General features: G+C 41.4%; 1 protein-coding gene across 1 annotated transcript in view; it reads left to right on the top strand.

Moving 5' to 3' along the window:
* The first annotated feature begins 955 nt into the window (after positions 1-955).
* The window catches only part of runx2b (RUNX family transcription factor 2b), a 78,391-nt gene continuing 55,651 nt past the window's right edge, over positions 956-23,695 (top strand). The window contains exon 1 of the mRNA XM_085246258.1: positions 956-1,039. The gene's annotated coding sequence lies outside the window, so the exon portion shown is untranslated. The remainder of the gene's footprint in view (positions 1,040-23,695) is intronic.

Raw genomic sequence — 23,695 nt, 5'->3', positions numbered from 1 at the left:
AACACGATGACGTTTAGTTCAGAGGATCCCTGCTTTGCTATTTCTGTTCTCGTGTGCTTTAGCATTTGACCACTCTTCTAAATGAAAAAGAGATAATGATAATGATTAACGCCACAGGCACCAGTGACCCTCTGATAACCAGTGGTTGCTACGGAAATCCTTACGAAATCTTTATAAATCCGTCCTTACATCTTTCTGAGACCTCATACCAGCGTCCATAGTCACAAAAGTCAGGGCAGGGAAACTGTTTAGGAAAAGTGGATGTAATATTTTAGACTGCTTGAGCACAAACTGAGTCTTGTTTGTATGTTTTGTATATAGGATGTGATTCAGTATGTTCCATCATGCAGTTGTCAAATTCAGACAACTGTGCATGCTTAGTGTTCACTTAAATTTCCCACATCAAGGAAATGGTCAGCAGAAAGATGGTTCCTGTGAGAAAATCCCAACTGCTGTCAAGTTTCAAAGGCTAAATACACCCGAGTTCAGTCTCTCAGAATCTCACTCTGTCAGAACCCACAAACAGAGCCTCCACAATTACCAACAATTACAGAGTAAACTTCCATCTACTGTTACCAAATGATTTTTGTGTGTGTTTTAAGGGGCCTTATAAATGAATGTGTGTAAAGAGCTGTTTGTTTTTTCATTGGGTCCGCAATCTTCTAATCCCGGAGCACTTCAAAGTATTTACAGGAACAAGCCATAACAGGATCAGCCTCTGAACAAGGCAGCAGATCAAAGAGAGGGGCTGCTGCCGACATAAATATGGAAATAATATGACTCAGTGGGAACGTAGGGTGTTACAGGGACTAGATTTGCAGACGAGAGAACAAGATTGGTCGACACACGAGAGAGGAAGAGACTTGGTTTGAATGCACGTGGGATTTTATCAAGTTTTATTGTCTAACTAAATTACTCAAGTAAAGTTGGGTTTTTTTTCATTATTCCTCAGGAGCAATTTGTCCTGCAGTTTGCTGATTTTTCTTCGACCCAGACATTGCATTGTGGGGGATTTAAACCAGCAGGCTCTCTCTGTTGAGTGAGTTATTGCCTCTCATATAAAACTAGTAAAAAACAAAGAATAACAAAACCATGTGGCGTGACCCTGGCCTATATATTTGCATGTAGGTAGTCAACAAACCACAACAAGCAGCAGTCTATCTCTACATCTCAAAGGCAAACAGTAGCTCAGGGCCAAGCAGCATTCGTCTGAAGAAACACGGCACATGACCCATGTTAATTTTCATAACCTGTAAAAAGGAAAAAGCTGACTTCTGGCTCTGACAGACACACACACAAGCACACAATGTTTATGTGCTTTAAAAAACATGAGTAGGTCAAAATGTACACTGTAGATGGATTTGTACTCTGCTACAGGACAAAGATTTATATCTTTAACCCAAACACAGTAACATGGGCTGATGTATTCTGCAATTTGGAGCTGTGGTGTTTAATGTGCAATCAAGGTGCGTTTACCATGCTGACATATAGCCATAACTTTCTGGCCAAATGCTTTGATGTTATTATTATTCAGACTGTGTACTTTTCTCTTGAAATAGGTAGTTCTGGAAGATTCTTGCCAGTCTGGGAACTTGGTTAATATCTTCAGTTTGTCAATGACACAATTTTGTGTGTTAAACTACATAAATTTACATCAACTTTGCAAGCAATGCCCCTCATCACATTGATAATGAAATGAAGAGATTTTTTTTGTCATTTAAGAAGCTAATTCACCCCAGTGAAATCTTTGAAGGGCACTTTTTCTTTTCTTTTTTTTTTCTTTTTTTTAAGCCTATGCTGCAGCGGCCATGAGAGATCAAATTTACTGCAACTTAAAAAACCCCAGCAAGTTGAAAAATGCTGCAACAGCACACAAAACGCAATAGAAGTTGAATAAAACACGACGGAAATGGGGGGAAAAAATCACAAAGCAAAATGTAAGTGTTTCTGGCGACACAATCCGGTCTTTAAGTCTGACGTCATTGACCATGTCTGGGCCCAAACTCCGCTGCAGGTCTCTAAGTCAACGTCAACGTCCAGGCATCCATGAAAACAGAAAACGGTTACATCGTAAAGGGTTTAAAAACTGAACTTTAAAATTATTAGCGGTAATAAAAACCGAGAGAAGCCGACAGTGATCACTAGGGGCTTGTTGAGATTAAATAGAACAAGATACAAAGCATTAAAACATGTTAAAAACACAACAGACTACTTTGGGCCCGGAAGCAGAATTTGTCACGTCATCACATAAAGACCGGATAAGTTGAGGGACCAGCTACGGAACCAATGACTGTAGAAAACAGTCAAAAAACTGACAGAAACAAAGTCATGCAAAGGATTGTGCTGAGCTCAAAAGAAGCAGCGTAGTCATCCGTGTTGTGAGGGAGAAAAATAATTAATTAATGTGCGTTTTGATTGCAGTTTCATATAATGCTGGTGATTCATGTTAGCTATTAGCTGTTTACTGTTAGCTTGTCACTTCCGCAATCATTCCATTGTGTTGTCGTCTCACCAAAAACACGCCTGTTTTCTGGGATTTTTTAAAATTTCTTTTATTTTGTTCTGGTGTTCTTTTCCCCATTTCTGTTGCGTTGTGTGTTTTTTGTGTTCTTTTGCAGCATTTTTCTATTTGCTGTTTTTTTTTTTTTTTTCTAAAGTTGCAGTCCAATTGACCTCTCAGGGCAACCAGCCTATACTAATGCTGCAGTTTAAATGTTGTTGTTGTTTTTTGTTGTTTTTATCAAATTGAAGGATGCAAAGTAGTTCAGACTGGCAGCACAATCAGACAGCACAGTCCAATGACATAATTTGACCGCTTGCTCACAGCACAGCTTGTGTAATGATATTTTTGCTGTGCTCTTTGATATTCGGTGGCCCAGCTAGTCGAATCAGCCCTTGGCCTCTACCTTGTATTGTATTGTTTCCTCATTAGCTAGCATACATGTTATGAGTAAATGTCTTTGCTGTCTTGTGGTGTTGTTTATGTGCTTGTCAGTATGTGTAAGGTGCCAGCTATGTCATTGTTCTGCTGCTGATCTAATTGTTGCATCTAAATTTCGATCACGCATTTGATAGTATTTAAATACAAAATAATGGATTTATTTGACAGATCTCTGCACTATTCTCCAGCCTGTTGTTTAATCTAAACTGCCTAGCTCCCGTTTCAGTTTACTGTGCACTTTTGCGCCAGTATACTCAGCTGTACTCACCCGCTGCCAACCTAAAGCTTGTATCCCCACGCTGATGTCATCTGCTGCGTATCAACGCGACATGAAGCAACACGAGATGAAAGTGTCTCTTCCAAGCCATGAGGTTTTGCAGATTTCACATGCATAAGTTAATAATTATCTGCTGGATAGCTGACTCCATAAGTTAGGTAGGGATTCAACAGAAACATGGGCTCGCTGTGCTCTGCTAAACACAAGTCAGCATTTCGTCACTTTCAACGCTAAAATTGATCATAAACTGGAAAGTTGGAAAATGAAGGTAATATCAGGATTTCAGCCCTCGGTAAAAGGTTTCTGTTCTCCTTTGAAGCAGCATAAAGGAAAAACAGACAGATACTGGAGGTTGAATGTGGATATTTTAAAATATATTTAAAAGATTTTGTATTCTTCAATGCAGTTTTGCAGTCGTGCATTGTGTGAACATTTGTACGTTTTATCTGGCAGCTGCTCCAAGTAAGTAGAAGATAAAATATGAATTGCTAGAGTTGTAAAATTCTCAAGGGTGTTGAGTGTTTATATTGTTTGATAAACACATTGCATTCTGTGAAAGAGTACTTAAATGCACAATTGTACTAAATTCAGTAATCACATTACAGTTACAATTATGTCATTACTTGTGGTTCAAAACCTTTTCGTTCTGCCCACTTGTGCTGCAGTTAGCTTCAGTTCGTGTGCAGGGAGGAGGACAATGCTGGAGCAGTCGACGACATTTGACGAGTGTGGATTTGGACATTACTTTTATTTTTATTGCACAAAAGAACAAGAGCGTGATGGTAAAGTGCAAACTGAAAGGAAAGAAACAACTGCTTTATTCTAGTTACACAAAATCAGCACTTTGCAAGCATCTGCAATGAAAAATGCTAACGGAAAACTAATCAGGATCCTAGAGTGACATTAAAGCTGAGCCACGGCTGAGCAGACGAGGCCTGATTTTCGACAGGTAGCAAAGTCATTGATGAGCAGTCAGGCTTGTAGCCTCCAATTCTACCTTCACCTGTTTTTGTTTTGTTTACAGTAGAATCAGTGGCGATCACTTTGAAGTCTCATGGGCTGGTTTTCAGCTTCATACTGTCGGCTTCGTGTTCAAACGTAAAGGTTTATATTGCTACACTGAAATGTGACAGTGTATTTCAGGCCACGTTACAGAGTAATGCAAAAGTAATGTAATGAGTGGTGTTTCTCCAAATTACTGTAACATATAATGTGTAATGCATTCTGTTTTTAGATTAACAACCTCAACACTGTTGATCAGCCTCCATGGGTACGATGAGTTTTTAAAATCTTCTTTTTTAAATATTGTAACTCTTGTCTGGTAATTCTGGTAAAGCTAAATCATTCAGGTCAAATCATTATTATTCAGCTCTTGAGTTAACTGCTTTTGTCAAATCAAGATTGTTTGACAAATAAAAAATCTGCCACACAGCAAGTCCAACAATCTTAAAGTCTAAGTGAGAGTGGCATCAAGTCATAAAAGCGAGTTCCAGTTTATTTAAACAGCATGTCCTGGGGGAACTGACTGTGTTTTATATGGATTAATTCATCATCAGTAGCCTAGAACTCAACATGTCCTTGAATAAAGAAGCCCCGACTTTTCACAAACATTTTTGAAGAGTTTTAGTCTGTTTTATTTGTATATGCTACTTATGTTTAAGTTCAGTTGTTGAACAGCTTCATGTCTGCATGAAATGACACTTCCGAAGTAACGTGATTGATATTTTTCCTTCCTTAATTGGTGTACATGCTTATATGTATGCTCAGCCCTTTGCATGTGCAAAAAGCTGTGAATGTGCATCTATGTGTTGTTAGATGTGTATGTTTGTGTGAGAGAGTGTGTGTGTGGGCGCGGGGCTGAAATTAAAGAGGCCCCGGGATGAATATGTAGAGCAGATGTAGCAGCCAAGCTCAAAGGCTCACGCCTGGAGCCTATTTGACGCTGTAGGAAATGTTGTCTCTGACAGAAGGAAAAGAGACTGCTGGGTCACCAGGTTGAACTAATAACTGGGATCTTCAAAATGATATAAACATATACAGAAGTATAAATGCTTGACCCTTCCAGAGGAGCGTTTCTTTTTAACAGTATAATGGAGGCTGTTGCCATAAGTCTGGGAGTGCACTTTTACGACTTCCCCATTTAATTTCTGCTCCTAACATAAAGGCATTTGTAATATAATAAATGCCAGCAACTTCTAGGGGGAAAATCTATAATTCACTCCAGTTGGGTAATTTATTCCATTTGTTTAGTCACAAAGGGCTTTGGTCAAGATCAGAGACAACTGTCTTTCGAAAGCGAGCAGACTGGCCGGTGATCAGTCAGTTCCTCCGGAGCAAGAACGAGGCAAACGTTTCTCTGTAGTCTCAACAACGCCTCCAAACTCACGGGCCATTTCTGCATCATGAGGAAACTGTATGTCAGCATTTCATCTCAGGACTCCCACTCTCTCTCTTTTTCTCTCAACTCTCCATCTTTCTGTGGCTCCTTCCTTCTTGGATTCTTCTCTCTCAACTCTCAAAAAATACTCACACATGCCCATAAACAAGCTGGAAAAGAAACATCCACTAAAAAGTCTGTGAAATTAAACCTCAACACCACAACATATGCTAAGCAGCAAGAAAGACATGTTTGATTTAGCAGTTATGCATGCAGACAGTATAGCAGGAAACTGGTGGCTGTAGCCTAAAGGTTAGAAAAGCTGATTTGTGACCAGAAAGTTGCTGAAAGGCTGGAATGGCTGTCGGGCTGTCTCGTACCTTGTGTTTAACCCTCAACCAATCCAGCAGAGCTGCTTTGTGGCCAGCAGTTGATGACTTTGGATATTTTTGCAGCTTCTAGGTGTGAATGTGTGTAACTGTATAAATGAGAAACTGCTGCTGAAAAGCGCACGTGTGGCGCGTTGACTTTCAAAAATTAGACAAAGTCCGTCAACGGCGACAATGAAGGAAAGCGGAACAGAAGGTGCGCTAGCTAATAAACGCTAATTATAATGTCGATGATGGCCGGCGGTGCAGATTAACCAGTTAACAGCTACACTGAAAAGCCTGCTTGTACAATTATGTAGCCATGATTGGTAAAACAGTGTCCACTGCTACCCAGAAATATCTCAAGCAGCTGATGTAGCTGCTTTAGTTGTTACGTTAAAAGCAGCAGCTGTCAACTGTCAAGCTTGTAAATCTTTCCCCAGATGTTTTCTAAATTAAAAGTTTGGATTTAATGTTGTCCAGAGTTTTAGCTGTCTGTCTGAACCATAACCTAGACTGTGATTAGTGTTTTTTGGCAAACGAGCAGTAATGCAGCTTGAGCTCAGGTAGCTGCAAAAATACAGTGTTCAAGAACAAAGGTGTAAAAAAAGAAAAAAAGCTTATGTAATGAGAACAGCACCTGTGACTATGATAAACAATATGGAGCCAGTGGTAGCTTTTCTATGCCAAGAATAAATCAAGCGTAGTGTCAGATCAGGTAGTGGAGTTCCCAGTACCAGTCATCATCAGCTGATGGCTTAGTCTTCGCCTTTTGTACGCATCCACATGGTAAATTGTTAGCACTGTTGGCGCTATCTAATCTGTGTTAGCCCATTTGCAGTTCTGCAAGCCACTTTGTAATATGCACCTGCTGAAATTAATGACTGCTTTGTTGTCTATGGGGGATTTTGTTGCTGCCTTATCCCCAGACCATGACGGGGCCTCCACTGTGTTTCACAGATGAGTATAGGTACTCTCTGTTGTACCTCTTTCCTGACCTCCTCTGTACACACTGACAATAATTTCAACCAAAAATGTCAAATTTAGATTCATCACTTTACTTCACTCCCAGTTATTGTGTCTTTTCTCCTTCTTTAAAAATGGCTTCTTGACAGCCGCACTTCCACATTTCTGATGATGCTTCAATGAACAGCAGATCATTGGCGTTTTTCATACATTCAGCTAAAGAAATGGGGACAAATTATGTGTGTTCTTTTTTTTCCAAGAGGCTTCCAGTAACAAAGTGCCTAAAGATACATTTTAAAATTGGTTCTTGGCTAAGTTGTTTGTTATGTGTGGACACAGCACTGATTCATCCTTTGAGTTAGGTGTCTTTTTTTCTGCTTAAATGATTCATGGGTCAGCGTTCAGTAGCTTACCAAACAAAAAACATTCCTCTGAAAATGGTCAGGTACAAGGACTGGCCTGAAAATGAGTGAAAAGGAGCCCATGTCCAAAGAAAAACTTTGAAAGACCTTCAGAAACCTTGGGAAACTCTTGCTGGAGACCACTTTTAAAAATTACAAGAAAGGCTGGCTCCTTGGTAACAAAATATGAATAAATGAGAGATACCTCAAGACTTTTGCACAGTATTGTAAAGTGCTGTTGTGAACACTATTAACTATTATTTGACCTCAGCTGTCTCCTGTTAGCTCTACACCTGTGTGTGAGGAGGAAAAGGGAGAAACTACTGTGACTGTAAATTACAGCAGTTTGAACTGACATGGAACTGGTCCACATAAATTAGATAAATGACACCAGCAAATTTTAATATTTTTATGTTGTGTGCCAGACCTTCCCAAAGTGTGGGGCCCGCCCCCCAGGGGGGGCGCGGAACCATTGCAGGGGGGGCGCAGGATGAAAAGGGGGGGAAGAAAAAATAAAACGCTTGGACACTGCTAGCACGGGGCGCCCACAGAAATGCAAAGCAGGAGATGAAGCATCGCTGAATATGTTTCCAAACCAACTTAATTCTAAGCCAAAGACTAGAAAATATGGTGAAGCAAATCTTCCCTTTGGTTTCACCTGCACAAGTGCCGAGGTAGGTCTCCCTGCAGAATTGGTTTTCCCTGCGTCTGGAGCAGCGCTGGGCTCTCCAAATCACGGACAAACAGGATCCTACAGCTGTTTATGTTTTTAAACCAAAACCATTTTACACAGAGAGGCATTTTTTGAAAAATGCATTGATAGCAATGTTGAATATTATTACACATACAGTAAAATAATCACACCGTGACGCCTCTGCCTTTCTAAATGGAGGGACAGTAACTGCCTGTGTATATGTAAGTGTGTAAAACCTGCAGATAGTCAGATTAACAGTATTTTGTCTCTATCTGCCATTCTGCAATTCATCTCATGTAAACAATAACGTGGCGCACAGCGTGACGTGAAAAAAGGCACATAACTTTGACGTTGCGTGACGAACTCTGTATTCCTCGTCCACACGTAAACGCAAAAAAAAAGAGTTTTAAAAAAAATCTCAGTTTTCGGGGATTCGAAACGCCGTTTACGTGTGGACGAAACAGCTGCGTTTTCAAAAATACCCGTGCAGGTGCGGACGTAGCGTAAAAGAGTTAGTAGTTTATTTCCTTACTACCTGTAATTTATTGCAGATTACTTGTATTTGCTTAATTGTTTACTAAATGTTTGAGGTGTGAAATAAACCGCAATGGAGCAAAATATGGGTGTGTGTGGTTGGAGGATGTGGTTGTGCATGTGCGTGCGTGAGAAGGGGGGGGGCGCGAACATTTTTCTTGTAAAACAAAGGGGGGCCTAGCAAAAAAGGGGAACCACTGGATTAGTTGACCGATAAGTACCAAAAATTCAGTAAATTCATATTCTTGGATGTGTCTAATTCTTGCATTTTACGCTACAAAATGAGGAAAGGTGTTTAATTTGAGCCTGATTTTTGTCTTAAAATTTAAAAAAATGATTCCCATTATCTTCCTCAGAGTGAGGAATACAGATTACTAATTTAGGAATTAATCTGATTAATAATTCAGTATCTGTTCAGTAGTTCAGTACTTTCCAGATACCCACAGCTACGGTATTGCTCTGTACTCAAGACTGTTTCTTTTCTCAGCTCTTTTGGACAGTGGCATTGATGCCCCTGTGCTCAGTGACAGAAACTATTTTGAATGTGTCCTCCTGTCTTGATTGACTGTGTTTATTTTTTCAGTGCAAGACTCAAAACAAAGACAATGCAAGGAGATTCAGACTGGGACGTGGCATATTTGCAGAGGCCCTGAAGCACATTGTGGGATAAATTTGTTTGCACCTGTCTGTCTGTGTAGAGAGGGACAGGGACCAGAGCTGGGTGTTTTTCCAGAGTTTGTCACAGTAGGAAAAGTTTTACTTTTCCTGAGTGTAATCTGAATTGCTTTAAAACCTCGCTATAAATACAGCACTGCTCTACTAAAATGAAAGTGAATGGACTCATATGGCATCACTCTGTGTCTGTCTTATATCATGTATTTATCACTGACCAATTCCTTTAGAGCCCGTTTTACATCTTTCTGCAATTTGTAGCGTGGAACTTCAGCTATCTATTGAAACCATGTGTCTCATATTAAACACTTCCCTTCCACTTCAAATAAATCAGCCATAGTTGATGTTCTAACTTTATTGCAGCTGTATTAGGCTGCGTCATCTCTGTAGATATTCTTTTATTTCTTTGTTACGGCTCCTGTTTGGCTACACAGACACCCAAAAAGGTACACCCCTTGATTCTTCTTTATACATTCACCAAACTTTAATCTCCGGTTAAAGATATGTTATGCTTGAGTTGATTAAAAAAGAAAGCTCTTTCATACCCGTCACTGAGCATTGAAATAGTGGAAGGATCTATTTTAAGGAGCACTGTTTAGAAAGGGGCCGCCACAGCCCCAAGTAACCGCACCCTGCCCGTGTCCCATCTTACCCCAGAGTACCTAAGTCCTCCTGCTCTTCAACCTGCCCACCCTCCTCCCCTGCACTCCCGAAGCTCTGCTGATGCTTCTCTGTGATAAAATAATCTCAGAGGCGAGGGTCAGGCTGCAGGAGAGGATGACACGCCTCTGACTCTCCTCATCCATCCATGCCTTTCATTACTAATCCCCATGCAGCTTCATCTTCTGCAAAACCCCAACCTTATAGCCCCAGCCTCAGACTCAACCTCAGCCCAGGGCCCTGCAGCAGCCAGGCAGCCAGACCCCTTAGAGAGGCACAGGGCCTTTGTGTGGCTGCTTGTCTGCTCCCTATTATTCCCCCATTCAAGCTCCAAATCAAAGCCAGCTCACATATGAAATGCTTTTGAGGTTTAAAGCTTAACTATACTGCGAGTGCAACTACTGCAGCTACGGCATGATGGATCAATACACATACATGTGTCCAGCTCTACGGAGCTATAGGGACAGTCATCCTACAGCAACTAATACCTCTAACATTAACACTGTCTTTGTGTTTCCAAAATAACTACCTTCCAGTCATCTAAGCTCTAATGTGGGCTAATATATTTTATTTTAATTAATAACTACTCCATCTTGTGGTGAGCCGTGATTACACTGTACCTTTTTTTCCACTCTCAGTTTGACAAGTGGTCAGTCAAACGGAGCGCCAGAGGCCTGCAGACTTCAGAGTACAGAGGGACTTTTTGCAGCTCGATCTTTATTTAATCTAGCGCGAGTGGAAATGAAGTGACAGCTGCACCGCGCTCACATACTCCCCTAACAGTGATGATGGATGCTTTTTGATTCCCCTTTTTCTGATGTTCATTTTGCCACGGTGCCCTTTCAATAAATATTTTTAAGCCTGTCAGTTAATTCTGAAATTCCATCGATGAACTATGTTCGGAAAAATAAACAGGCCAGCCACAGCAGTTGGCCTGGATGGGGAAGTGTTATTTTGTTCGGACTATTGGCAGGGACTCTCCACAGAAATATTGCTTATTTTGCTTCATTTCAGATTCAAGCTTCTGACAGTTTATGTGAAAAACTGCAAAGCGGATTGCCATTTAAACACAACTGCTGTGCTCTGTAATTACAAGCTCCATTCACACAGGCTGATTGGGGCAGCCAGCCACAGAATGAGGATTGTTCTTGAGAGGCTTCTCGTTCCTAAGATCTATAACAAATTGTGGTCAAATTGCAATCAGAGGGGGGGTGGGACGGATAATTTTCCTCATTATATTAGTCATCTTATTTGTATCAGTCTCTGCTTGCTTTTCGAGGATTTAAACTAGAAACCTTGGAATTCCCAGGAGGGCAATTTGTTGGATAGAATTTGGGAAAACACTGTGGTGAAATTCAATGTCCGCTCTCTGTCATATTTCTTTATAAAGGATGTTGCGCTGTAGAAATGTTGACACAATCACCTCAAAAATGTCCTGCGTCAAAACTTGCAGCTTCGTAGGCTGGTTTAGACCCAATCATCAGTCTTTGCTTTAAAAGTCAAGAGTGGGCCAGTGGCCGTAGTGGCCCACAACCCACTGAGTGGGCTCAGTCAAAAATAGAATAGTACATTCCTAACCAATATAACAGCGGCACTGCACCATCACAAGACCGCAGTAAATGGCAAAATTATTGTGCATACTTTCTGAGGCACGCCTAAAAAACCCCACTGTGTCCACATGCACTCCCGCTAACATCAGGTAGCACTTAAGTGTCCTTCGCCCTAATGTATGACTAAACATGCTGCCCCTTCACCCAGCTACTCCTGATACGCAGAGAGGGACGCTGACATGTGCCTCACGGCCACCATAAAGATACCCGGGCTTTCAATAACAGGATATGGTCCGCATTTCTCATTTTGAAAATGTGCACAAACAGCCCTTTAAACTAAAACACAGCTTCTGTTTGATTTTAAAAAACAAAACAAAAAAAGGAAAGAGTCGCAAAGCAGCTGCCTTTCTTTTTTTTTTTTCTCGGAAACTTTGGCGTGTCGCTGAAGCCTTTTAAAAGTCTTCTCCACTCTAACACCAGAGTGGGAAAAACTCTTGTGTTGTAAAAATCAGGAATGTCGCTGCTATAATGAAGCAGCTCTCTGAAAAGACAGGACGGGAGAAAATTGAATTAATGTTAATATGGCCATTAGCTTACCACCCAGCAGGAGAAATATGGCAAACCTCAGCCGTTCATGCTACCGCTGTTAATCACTTTGTTACACTCCAAACTTTCATCTGCATAGTTTTGGCCTGCAGCAGGGGGAGAAGGCAAAACCCAGAGCTAAACCAGAGATCTGTCTGCAGCGTAGTCTGTCTTCCAACCACGCACTGAAAGCTCCTGGTGAACACACAAACTCTGCTGTGAGGTATCCTTGAAGAAAATATCCACTTACTTCACAGCAACACACAAAGGTGTGTCTGAAACTGGGCTGAAAAAAAAAAGGCTGACACACGCCATCACTCTAGCTGTGTCAGATATCCCTGCTCTTTCCAGTTCTCATGGGTGAGTGTATCTGGCAGTACTTGTTGACTCTTTGGGCAACAAAAAGGAGCAGTGACTTGGACCAAAGCTGTCAAACGTTTTAATTTAGTCTTGATGGAAAACTTCATCTCATGCAACAAATAAGTATTGCAGATTTTTATGTCGCTCGGGCTCTTATTTGTGAGAGAATTTATGGTCTAAATATTGACTTGAAATTGGTCTTTTAATTACCGTACCAGCCTGAAATAAACAGAAGCAGAAGCAATGAAATCAAGCATTTGGATGCAGTCACTGAGTGGAAGAGATGCAATCTTGTGCTCACATTACACAGATCCGAATCTCCCCGTGCCCTGTCGGCGTATTTGTATATATCCTGTGAATCATCTGTTGTCTTTCAGCTAGATCCACAGATTCATCTGACAATGGGAGTAGCATCAACATCAATGTATTCCAGATCTGGCAACCTGATAGCCTGCTTTTCTTCTCCCTGTAAACAGATCATCTATTCAAAGCTTCTACGTTTTACTTAAGACCAGCCCAGGCTCTGCGTGTCCGCTGACTGGTTCCACGTGTATGCAGGCGGCACTGACTCGTGTGTCTATGTGGTTGTGTATGCTCCAGCTCTGCTGAGAGGGTCATGAGTCACTAGAACACGGGCATGACTGATGCCTTCTCTGAGTCTTAGTCTAATTACTGTGAGGTGTTTGCGATTGCCCCAGTGACAATCCCGAGCTTGGCTGCTGTGTTGTTACAGCCCCGCCATGATGACATTGTCACAAAACCCAAGTCCGTAAGCTGTAATTGTGCAGGCTTCAAAAACACTGCGCTTCTCAGTCACTGCACACCTTGACGTTTGGATGTGCGTAGGTTGTGGCAAACAGCAATCCTGTCAACTGCCGTAGTAATTGCTGCTGAGTAATGTTCTTGCTTTGGCTCGGATCGCGAAAAAGCTCACCAATAAATCTGGAGGCCATTTTAGGACGTTCGGCTTTGAGTTCACATGGGAAAAAAGCAAAAAAAAAAAAAAGCCCGACTACTATAAGCCAAAGAAATGGCAAAGTTGAAACCATACAACCTTAACAACATCAAATTAAAGCTCCCATCAAAAGTTGGCTCCCGTGGAAAGAGGGCGAGAAGGCACAAAGTTGGCCAACAAAGAAGCACAGTTGGAGGAAATACCCACACCACTGACTGCACAGAAGCACAGCCTCTAGTCATTTCCAATGCTTGCAAAGACAATGGGGATACGCTGAGGCTTAAGTAATAAGCCCAAAATGACTTCCAGAGCAGCAGGGCCTCCTCATTTCAGTGTGGCAGCGATGCGGGGAAATCAGAGCCACGCGAGCTGAGGGTTTCGCGAAGGATCAAAGATCGTGATTAGCCTACACTGTCCATCCACCATTATGGGTAGATCTGCCGCCGATGGCAACCATATGCCGGCCGGATTAACCTCTCCATCACAATCACTACCCAAGGGAGGAGGAGACGAAGACAAGAGAAAAGAACAAGAGATGGAGGGAAAGGGGAAGGAGAGGAAAGCAGAACAGAGAGGTGAGAGGAGCCAGAAGAGACGGGGGAGCGATGAGGAAGTGGAGAGGTAGAAAACATCAAATGTCAGTCATTGATGTGTGGCATAACACATGTGCCCAATATGCAGGAAGGCTTTTGGCAGGTTTCCCTGACCTATATAGTCCGGAAGTTAGAGAAACTGCAGGGCTCAAACAAGTCTTTCAACTTTTAAATGAGTCACAGTGGATGTGCTCTGTACTGCACATTTGGAATTTTAATAAAGCTGATACAACCGAACAGAGAAGCAGATTAATTTCTTAAGCTATTTTAAGGGGGTAGAGTCACCAATTTATTAACTAGTTTAACATTTCATTTAAAACTATACTGAAATGTAACTTCTCATAATCCTTAAAAGTTTTAAGTGAAAGTATTCTGCAGCAATTTATTTTCTGCCATTTTCTGCCTTTATTTCATGCAGAAGAAGACAGAACACAGGAAATGAAGGAGGGGAAAGTATATGAAACAAAGGTCCCAGCCAGATGTAGTTCATGGCCCAGAAGCGAGCCCCTAGGCCAGAGAGGAAAATTTACTTCCAGGGCGCCACACTTTATATTCTTTTATTTCAAAATGAGGTTTAGACTGTTAACAGGCATATACATGGAAAAAGTGGTTGAGCGACAAGCGTGTAAGGGGAGTTATTTATAGTACACAACTAACTGGAGATGGTACAGCCTGAAAAAGAGAGTGAATGGTCCCATTTTCAGTGTTGTGTTCATCCTACTCTTTAAAATTTGGGATTTAGGAGTTATTAGTGTATCAGTTCAGACAGATTGTGGAGATATTCACAGACAGGGTTGTGGTCAGACAGTGACAAAGTTTAATCAGCTGCATTTGCAGAAAAAGAAAATTAAGACCAGCAGTTTTGAAGAGATTGGCCTCGAATATTTTTCCAATAAAAAAGCTTTTATGTAACATTTGATCATTTGCATCTTTTATTTTACAGAACATTAGGACAATGTGAGTCATTAAACTGTTAAACTGAGTGCAACATCATCAGGGAGATGGGTTTTGGCGTTTATTTTTTGGTTTGTTTTTTCCAGGTTGTCGTCAGTTGTTAGGGCTGTGTGATATGACCAAAATCTCATATCCCGATATAAGACCTCTATCGTCCGATAACGATATAAATCACAAGAATTTAACATTTCCTGTAAATTCTGTGAATCTCGGGCAGCTCGACTTGCGGGAAGTGTTTCCAGCTGGGCGTCGTGGACCTGGAGTCGAGTGTTTTAACCGATGCATGAAACGATACATTTTTAGACATAAGTTGTAAAGGCCGCCCTTTTCTTTGTGAGTATTTATTACACAGCTTGCTGCGGGGAAAAGCCTGCTCTAACGTTTGAGTCTAAGGTTTATTTTTTAGCACCTGGCGGCTCTTTCTTAATTCTCATCCGTAAAAATCTGCATCTTTCACGTGATTCAGTTTATTTTGAAAAGTCTCAACAGGATCTTGAGCTTTATTGTGAAAGGTTTATGTGGAACATAAACAAGTGGACACGCAATGCTGTTATCATCGTTGTTGCTAAACACAACGCATAAAAACAGGCGCTTGTCCGTCCGTAGTGTGGTTATATTAAATATAAGAGAAAGAGAGAACTTTAAGAAATGAATATAGCCACTACAGTGACCATCAGAACCATGAACAAATATTGCTGTAAAGAGTTTATTTTGCGACACCACGAAACAAACGATAGCGTAAAATGAGACGATAGACGTTTTTATATCGTCATCCGATATATATCGTTATATCGAACAGCCCTATCAGTTGTTCAATTTTTATGGACTTTCTTGTGTTGATTTCTCAAACTCTTATTACCAGGCTGTGTATGGTTGCTATGTTGTTGCACAAAAGTGGTTTAAGTGATGAAATTTCAACTTTATTTTGTTTCTAAAATCTTTTTTTTTTCAATCTCCTTAATGAAATAACCTTCCCAGCACTTACAGTGGTTCAACCTGGAAAGATTCTAAATCAGGCATTCCCAAAGTCAAGACTGCTGCGGCCCACTTAAAAACAAAGCCCACCTAGTCTTAAATGTTCAGTCTAATCAAAATACAAGAGGGAGTGATGTAGTTTCTTGAAATTTTTATTCGAAAAAGCATAAACAGCGCAGGTTGTTGGCTACAAGTTATCTATAAATTGCCAAGATCAATACGTGACCCAAGAACAGTACATTTAGGTCAGAATAAAAGTAATATCACTAACCAATAAATCAACCACCTCATTTTAATTCCCCTTAAATACTTTTAAATAACTATGTAACTGTACATAATGATGTCATTTCTGTTTTCGACTGCAGCCCCACCAGGGGGGCACAGTTTGAGAATCAAAGGTAACAGGAATGGCTCAGAAACACAATTATCTAATGCTTAATGTACAATACTGCGGAGATGAGATTTTAACTAACAAAAACGCACTCCTGTAGAGTCCTCCAAAAACCCATGTTTCTCAATGCGAATGACATTGCGTGTCGATCTAATGCTGATTGGTTGAAAAATGGGGCGAAACAGGGAAGGGATCAACAGCTGAGTTCACCAGGAATGGGAGAAGTGTGAAAAACAAACAAACAAATCAACAAAAAAACATGAATACAGCATAAAAATACAGACAGTGGCTGAAGTGAACACTTTCCATTGCTTTTAACACCCAGTTTCACTTCAGCGCTTTGTAGGGCAATCCCTAGCTGCCAACAGACTGCCAGAACCCTGACCACCTCTGAACCATAATTTCCCCTTAAGTTACAGCTAATCAGTATATTCTTACTCAGTTTATTGACTTTGAGACTCACTGGCTTGTTTTCAAAAGTTTTATCCAGCAACGAATCCAGTGATTTCATCTCGCGTCTCTTGCTTGAAGACATTCCATTAGATTCATAATGAATATTAAGTTAGCTTTCACCAGTGTCCCTGACTGTGTTCACAGAGGAGGAGGCAGCAGTACGTTCAACCAGCTAATCCCTAACCGAACATGCACAGTCAGGTCCTTAATCATTTATTTTTTCACAGTAGATTTTACATCACAGAATCAAGATGTGATTTCAGCTATAATTCCAAGACTTTAAAAAACATGGCATGAACTATAAAGATTGCACCTCTTTGTATACATACAGTGGGGCAAAAAAGTATTTAGTCAGCCACCGATTGTGCAAGTTCCCCCACTTAAAATGATGACAGAGGTCAGTAATTTGCACCAGAGGTACACTTCAACTGTGAGAGACAGAATGTGAAAAAAAAATCCATGAATTCACATGGTAGGATTTGTAAAGAATTTATTCGTAAATCAGGGTGGAAAATAAGTATTTGGTCACCTCAAACAAGGAAAATCTCTGGCTCTCACAGACCTGTAACGTCTTCTGTAAGAAGCTTTTCTGTCCCCCACTCGTTACCTGTATGAATGGCACCTGTTTGAACTCATCATCTGTATAACAGACACCTGTCCACAGCCTCAAACAGTCAGACTCCAAACTCCGCCATGGCCAAGACCAAAGAGCTTTCGAAGGACACCAGGAAAAGTTTTGTAGACCTGCACCAGACAGGGAAGAGTGAATCTACAATAGGCAAGCAGCTTGGTGTGAAAAAATCAACTGTGGGAGCAATCATCAGAAAATGGAAGACATACAAGACCACTGATAATCTCCCTCGATCTGGGGCTCCACGCAAGATCTCATCCCGTGGGGTCAAAATGATCATGAGAACGGTGAGCAAAGATCCCAGAACCACACGGGGGGACCTGGTGAATGACCTGCAGAGAGCTGGGACCAAAGTAACAAAGGTCACCATCAGTAACACACTACAACGGCAGGGAATCAAATCCCGCAGTGCCAGACGTGTTCCGCTGCTGAAGCCAGTGCATGTCCAGGCCCGTCTGAAGTTTGCCAGAGAGCACGTGGATGATACAGCAGAGGATTGGGAGAATGTCATGTGGTCAGATGAAACCAAAGTAGAACTTTTTGGTATAAACTCAACTCGTCGTGTTTGGAGGAAGAAGAATACTGAGTTGCATCCCAAGAACACCATACCTACTGTGAAGCATGGGGGTGGAAACATCATGCTATGGGGCTGTTTTTCTGCCAAGGGGACAGGACGACTGATCCGTGTTAAGGACAGAATGAATGGGGCCATGTATCGTGAGATTTTGAGCCAAAACCTCCTTCCATCAGTGAGAACTTTGAAGATGAAACGAGGCTGGGTCTTCCAACATGACAATGATCCAAAACACACCGCCCGGGCAACAAAGGAGTGGCTCCGTAAGAAGCATTTGAAAGTCCTCGAGTGGCCTAGCCAGTCTCCAGACCTCAACCCCATAGAAAATCTGTGGTGGGAGTTGAAAGTCCGTGTTGCTCGGCGACAGCCCCAAAACATCACTGCTCTCGAGAAGATCTGCATGGAGGAATGGGCCAAAATACCAGCTACTGTGTGTGCAAACCTGGTAAAGACCTATAGTAAACGTTTGACCTCTGTTATTGCCAACAAAGGTTATGTTACAAAGTATTGAGTTGTATTTTTGTTATTGACCAAATACTTATTTTCCACCCTGATTTACGAATAAATTCTTTGCAAATCCTACCATGTGGATTCATGGATTTTTTTTTCACATTCTGTCTCTCACAGTTGAAGTGTACCTCTGGTGCAAATTACTGACCGCTGTCATCATTTTAGGTGGGGGAACTTGCACAATCGGTGGCTGACTAAATACTTTTTTGCCCCACTGTATAGTCCTGAAGTCCAGAACTCGTGGACCTCACCGAATGCTCTGTCAATCATTTTCTGCAGCCACCTCCAGTTGCTGCTTGTTTGTGGGTCTTTCTGCATTCAGTTTTGTATTTGATAACTGAAAAGTCTGCTTTATTGAACTGGGATCAGGTGACTGATTTAACCATTGAAGAATATCCGATTTATTTGCCTTGACAAACTCTTGGGTTGCATTTCAAGTATGCTTTTAAGCATTATCCATTTACTCTGTGAGTACTGTCCAGTTATGCAGCATGTGGCTGAGTCTGAGCAGGGAGAGTATCCCTGCACACTTCATCCTGCTACTTCTATCAACAGTCACATCATCAATAAACGCTAGTGGCCCGGTTCCACTGGCAACCGTACATGTCCATACAATAACACTGCCTCCACAATGGTTGAAAGATAATTCGGTATGCTTTAGATCGTGAGCCGTTCCTTTCGTTCTCCATACTTTTCTCCTCCCATCATTTTGGCACAAGTTAATCTTGGTTTCATGTGACTGAAGATTTTTTTATTAATTTTTTTCCACAACTGTGTCCACAAAGTTTTTTTTTTTGTTTTTTTTTGTTGTTTTTTTCTGGCAAAGTCTAATCTGGCCTTCCTGACCAGGAGTGTAACCGGTGGTTTGCACCTTGTTGTAAAACCCCCTACATTTACATTCATGAAGGCGACTATTGATTGTAGACCTTCACAATTCATACCTACCTCCTGGAAAGTGTTCTTGACTTGGTTAGATGATTTTGATTTGAATGCTCCTTAGGCTTTTTTGTAATCTTTCTGACCACCTGTATCGACATACCTCATGTTGGGATTTATAGTGAACTGCTACCAAATTCAGGTTCAGCTCTTGGAATCAACTCCAGATCTTTTGTCTGCCTAATTTGTCATGGATTAGCAAAAGAAAAGACCTCACCTGGCCATGATACTGCTTGTCAGTCAGTTGTCTAATTACTTTTAAGCCTCTGAAAATGGAGCTTCAGTGTATGCATGGCTGTAATTGCCAACCAGTTAATTCTGTTATTTTGTCAAACCCTTTGAAAGCTTGTCCTTCAATCACATCATGATTGTTTTTTCTAAAATCCACTGTGGTTGTGTACAAAAGGACACACTCTGGACCTGGTCATCACCCATGGGCTGTCCACCAGCGTGTCCTCTGTTGTTGACTTGGCTGTCTCTGACCACTACTGTGTGTTTTTTAACATCACCGGTTTTATTCAGTGGAAGACCTCAGTGCGAACTGTGAGGAGGCGCTATCTAACCTCTGAAGTGGCTGCAAATTTTACCAGGGTTTTAGTCAAATGCCCCCCTGTGATTTTACCTGCACCCTGCGATTTGATTTTTAGTTATTTTAACAGCAAACTGAAGAAAAGCCTTGACTCCGTTGCTCCACTCACCACCAAAAAGATTAACGTAAAACATGCATCACCCTGGAGAAACGAAGAAGTCAAAAAACTCAAAAGAAATTGCAGGGCAGCAGAAAGGAGATGGAGGAAAAATAAAAATAATATCAACCATCAAATATTTTCCGAGCAACTTAAAATGTACAATAATACATTAAGGAAGTCAAGAAATTCATACTTCGCCAAAATAATCAGTATTAACAAAAATAATCCCAAGGTCCTCTTTTCCACCATAGATCATTTATTTAACCCTGATTTTAACAGCTCCCAAAGAACCCCCACAGACTCGCTCTGTGAGCAGTTTGCAGACCACTTCAGGGGAAAGATCAGCGCCATCAGATCTGATATTTTATCTAATCGCGATATGATTGTAAACACATCTGAGGGCTTGATTGTACCTGAGGAGACACTGGACAGCTTTGTCCTGGTTAATGCTGAGAACTTTCAGAAGGTTTTCTCCACAGTGAGACCCACCACATGTCTTTTAGATCCAATCCCTTCTTCACTCTTTAAAACACTTTATGGATTTTTTGAGGCTGAGCTTTTATACATGATGAATTGCTCTCTTCAGTTGGGTGTCTTCCCTGCTGCCTTTAAAACGGCGGTGGTGAGGCCCCTTCTGAAGAAGAGCAATTTGGATTGTAATGATTTTAATAACTACAGACCTGTATCCAACTTACCATTTTTAAGTAAAGTCTTAGAAAAACTTGTTTTTACTCAGATTACTGATTTTCTCAATGATAGACAGATCCTGGAGATATTCCAGTCTGGATTTAGGGTGAACCACAGCACAGAGACTGCTCTCCTAAAGGTTTTAAATGATCTTAGATGTAACTGGGACGCCCAAAAGCTCTCAGTCCTGGTGCTACTGGATCTAAGCGCAGCCTTTGATACAGTAGACCACGCTATTCTTTTGAACAGACCGAAACACATGGTGGGCCTCTCTGGTGCTGTACACAACTGGTTCACTTCCTATCTCTCTGACAGATCTTTTATGGTGAGTATGGATACATGCTCCTCTAAGATCCATAAAATGACATGTGGTGTGCCTCAAGGGTCGGTTCTAGGCCCTGTACTTTTTAATTTGTATATGCTCCCTCTCGGCAGTGTCATCAGGAGGCATGGAGTGAACTTTCACAGTTACGCTGATGACACGCAGCTGTACATCTCCGTGTCTCCTGATGACACCAGACCAATAGATGCCCTTTTTAACTGTATCTTGGATATAAGATCTTGGATGGCAGAAAACTTTTTACAGCTTAACCAGGACAAAACTGAAGTTTTAATCGTCGGTCCTGAGGCTCAGAGAGAGAAACTCTTGTCTAAATTAGAGGCATTTTCACTATGTCCTTCGCTACAAGTGAAAAACCTGGGTGTTATTTTTGACTCTGAGCTTGGTTTTATCCCACATGTTAAACATGTAACCAAAATTGGATTTTATCATCTAAAAAATATAGCCAGAGTCCGCCCTATTCTCTCTCGGGCCAACACGGAGATGCTGATGCATGCTTTTATTACCAGTCGCATTGATTACTGTAATGCCCTGCTCTCTGGTCTTCCTAAGAAGAATATTTCAACTTTACAACTCTTGCAAAACTCGGCAGCTCGTGTGCTGACGAAGACCAGAGGGCGGGCCCACATTACACCGGTTTTAGAATCGCTGCATTGGCTCCCCGTGTGTTTCAGGATCGATTTTAAAGTTCTTTTATTGGTTTTTAAATGTCTTAATGGTCTTGGGCCTTCTTATCTCTCAGATCTGCTTTTACCATACGAACCCTCGCGGACCCTGAGGTCCTCTGGTACTGGCCTTTTGATTGTCCCTAAAGTCAGGACACATACTCACGGAGAGGCAGCTTTTCAGTGGTATGGTCCTCGTCTGTGGAACAGCCTGCCGGAGGAGCTCAGGGCCGCAGAGAACGTACATGTTTTTAAGAACAGGCTCAAGACCCACCTTTTTAATTTAGCTTTTACTTAGCGTTTATTTATTTTTTATGCTTATTTATTCTATCCTGTCATTCTATTATTAATTTAGGATTTACCTAATATTTTTAGATTTTATTCTTATTCATTTTTTAATCTTCTTACTCTATTTATATTTATATTTATATTGTATCCTGTTCTTATTTATTTTATCATTTTACCCTGTATATATTGTATTGCGTCATATCTCCAGTGTTTCCTCGGAGGGCGCTCTCTGCACCGGGGCTGTTATTGACCGTGGCTGCTGGGTCTCTGGGGTCCTCTCAGTAGAGCAGGGCGATATGGCCAAAAATATTTATCACGATATATATTTGAAAATTTGCGATAACGATATAACCGACGATATAATTGATGCGAGACAAAATACAACTCCACAACATTACTAGCGCAAAAAGACAACCTTCCATTTATTTTCACTTAAACAAGAAGCTGGTTTTTATGTACATTAAAGCTTTATAAAAATGTAACAGTGCAAATGCAAATTCCTTGCTGAAAGTTTAACCAAAAGGCATTTCCAGTAGAAATGGGCTGACATATCCTGAGCATAACCATGTATAATATCCACTGAAGTTAAAAAGAGGTGCTTTGCAACATTAAACTGCAGTGTGCAGTACGCATTTTTCGGACCATAAGGTGCACGGGATTATAAGGCACATTAAGCGAAACAAAGCAGTCAGATAAATCAAACTTTATTAAACTCATTCTTCTTGCTTCCTCCACTTCTGTAACATTGATTCATTAATGTTGAATTCTCTGGCAGCTGCTCTATTCCCATGTTGTTGCAGTATATTAATGACTAACCTCGTATTGTGGATGGATTATCTCAGTTGTTCTCCTGACTGAAGTTTGGTCCGTTTACAGCATCCTGCCATGCGATTGCATTTGTCTCTAACCATGAAGAACCTTCACGTTAACTTTTATAAGTGGAAAAGTGTTAGTGTTCGTCCTCCAGCTTCACTGTTTATGTTATGCTAACATAGCTGTGTCGCTAGCGATCACGTAGCAAATCATTATATACCAGCTAGCCCAACTTCAGTAACCCTACAAACGTCACTGCTGTTTAGTTTCCTGTCTTCATTTATGTTGGAAGTGATAGCAGAGCTGTACGTTTGATTTTTTTCAGAAATCTCTCAGTCAGAACATGCAATATCATGCTTAGGTAACTAGCGAAACTAGCGAGCTAACTTCCGCTAGCTTCCTGCTAACTTCTAACTCCGTTAAATGTAATAACTTTTGTTTTCATGGATGCCTGGAAGTTAAACTTTATAGTTACACCTGGTAAAGCAGCAATGCTGATCGTTTTATTAAAGATGAAAGAATTGGCAGGTAGCTCCAAGCCCTCCTGGGTTTTAAATGCACCTTAGAACACACATGCATCAACATTACAATGAGCGGGTGGAGGGAGGTTTGGAGTCTTCTCTCACCCCCATTCTCTGCGACCTGCTGGAGCAGGGGGGCTAGGAGGAGGAGGAGGAGGAGTTGGCCGTCCGACTGCGGTCTGGAGTGTGGAGCCTTCCTGCTGCTGCGGAGTCGGGGCGGTCTGCCTCCCCCCACCGCAGGGAAAAGGGAAACACCACCTGGGTCTGGGTGCAGTTCCCCCCTCCAGGGGCGGGGGCACCTAGACCCGGTTTGTAGAGTACGCTTGGGGAGTGTG

The sequence above is a fragment of the Mchenga conophoros genome, linkage group LG15 (genome assembly GCF_057382185.1).
Source record: "Mchenga conophoros isolate Kocher_MC1m ecotype Shallow Benthic linkage group LG15, M_conophoros_male_GT1.1, whole genome shotgun sequence".
Classification (NCBI taxonomy): Eukaryota; Metazoa; Chordata; class Actinopteri; order Cichliformes; family Cichlidae; genus Mchenga; species Mchenga conophoros.
Note: the sequence above shows the minus strand (reverse complement) of the source record. Positions and strands in the feature narration are given on the sequence as shown.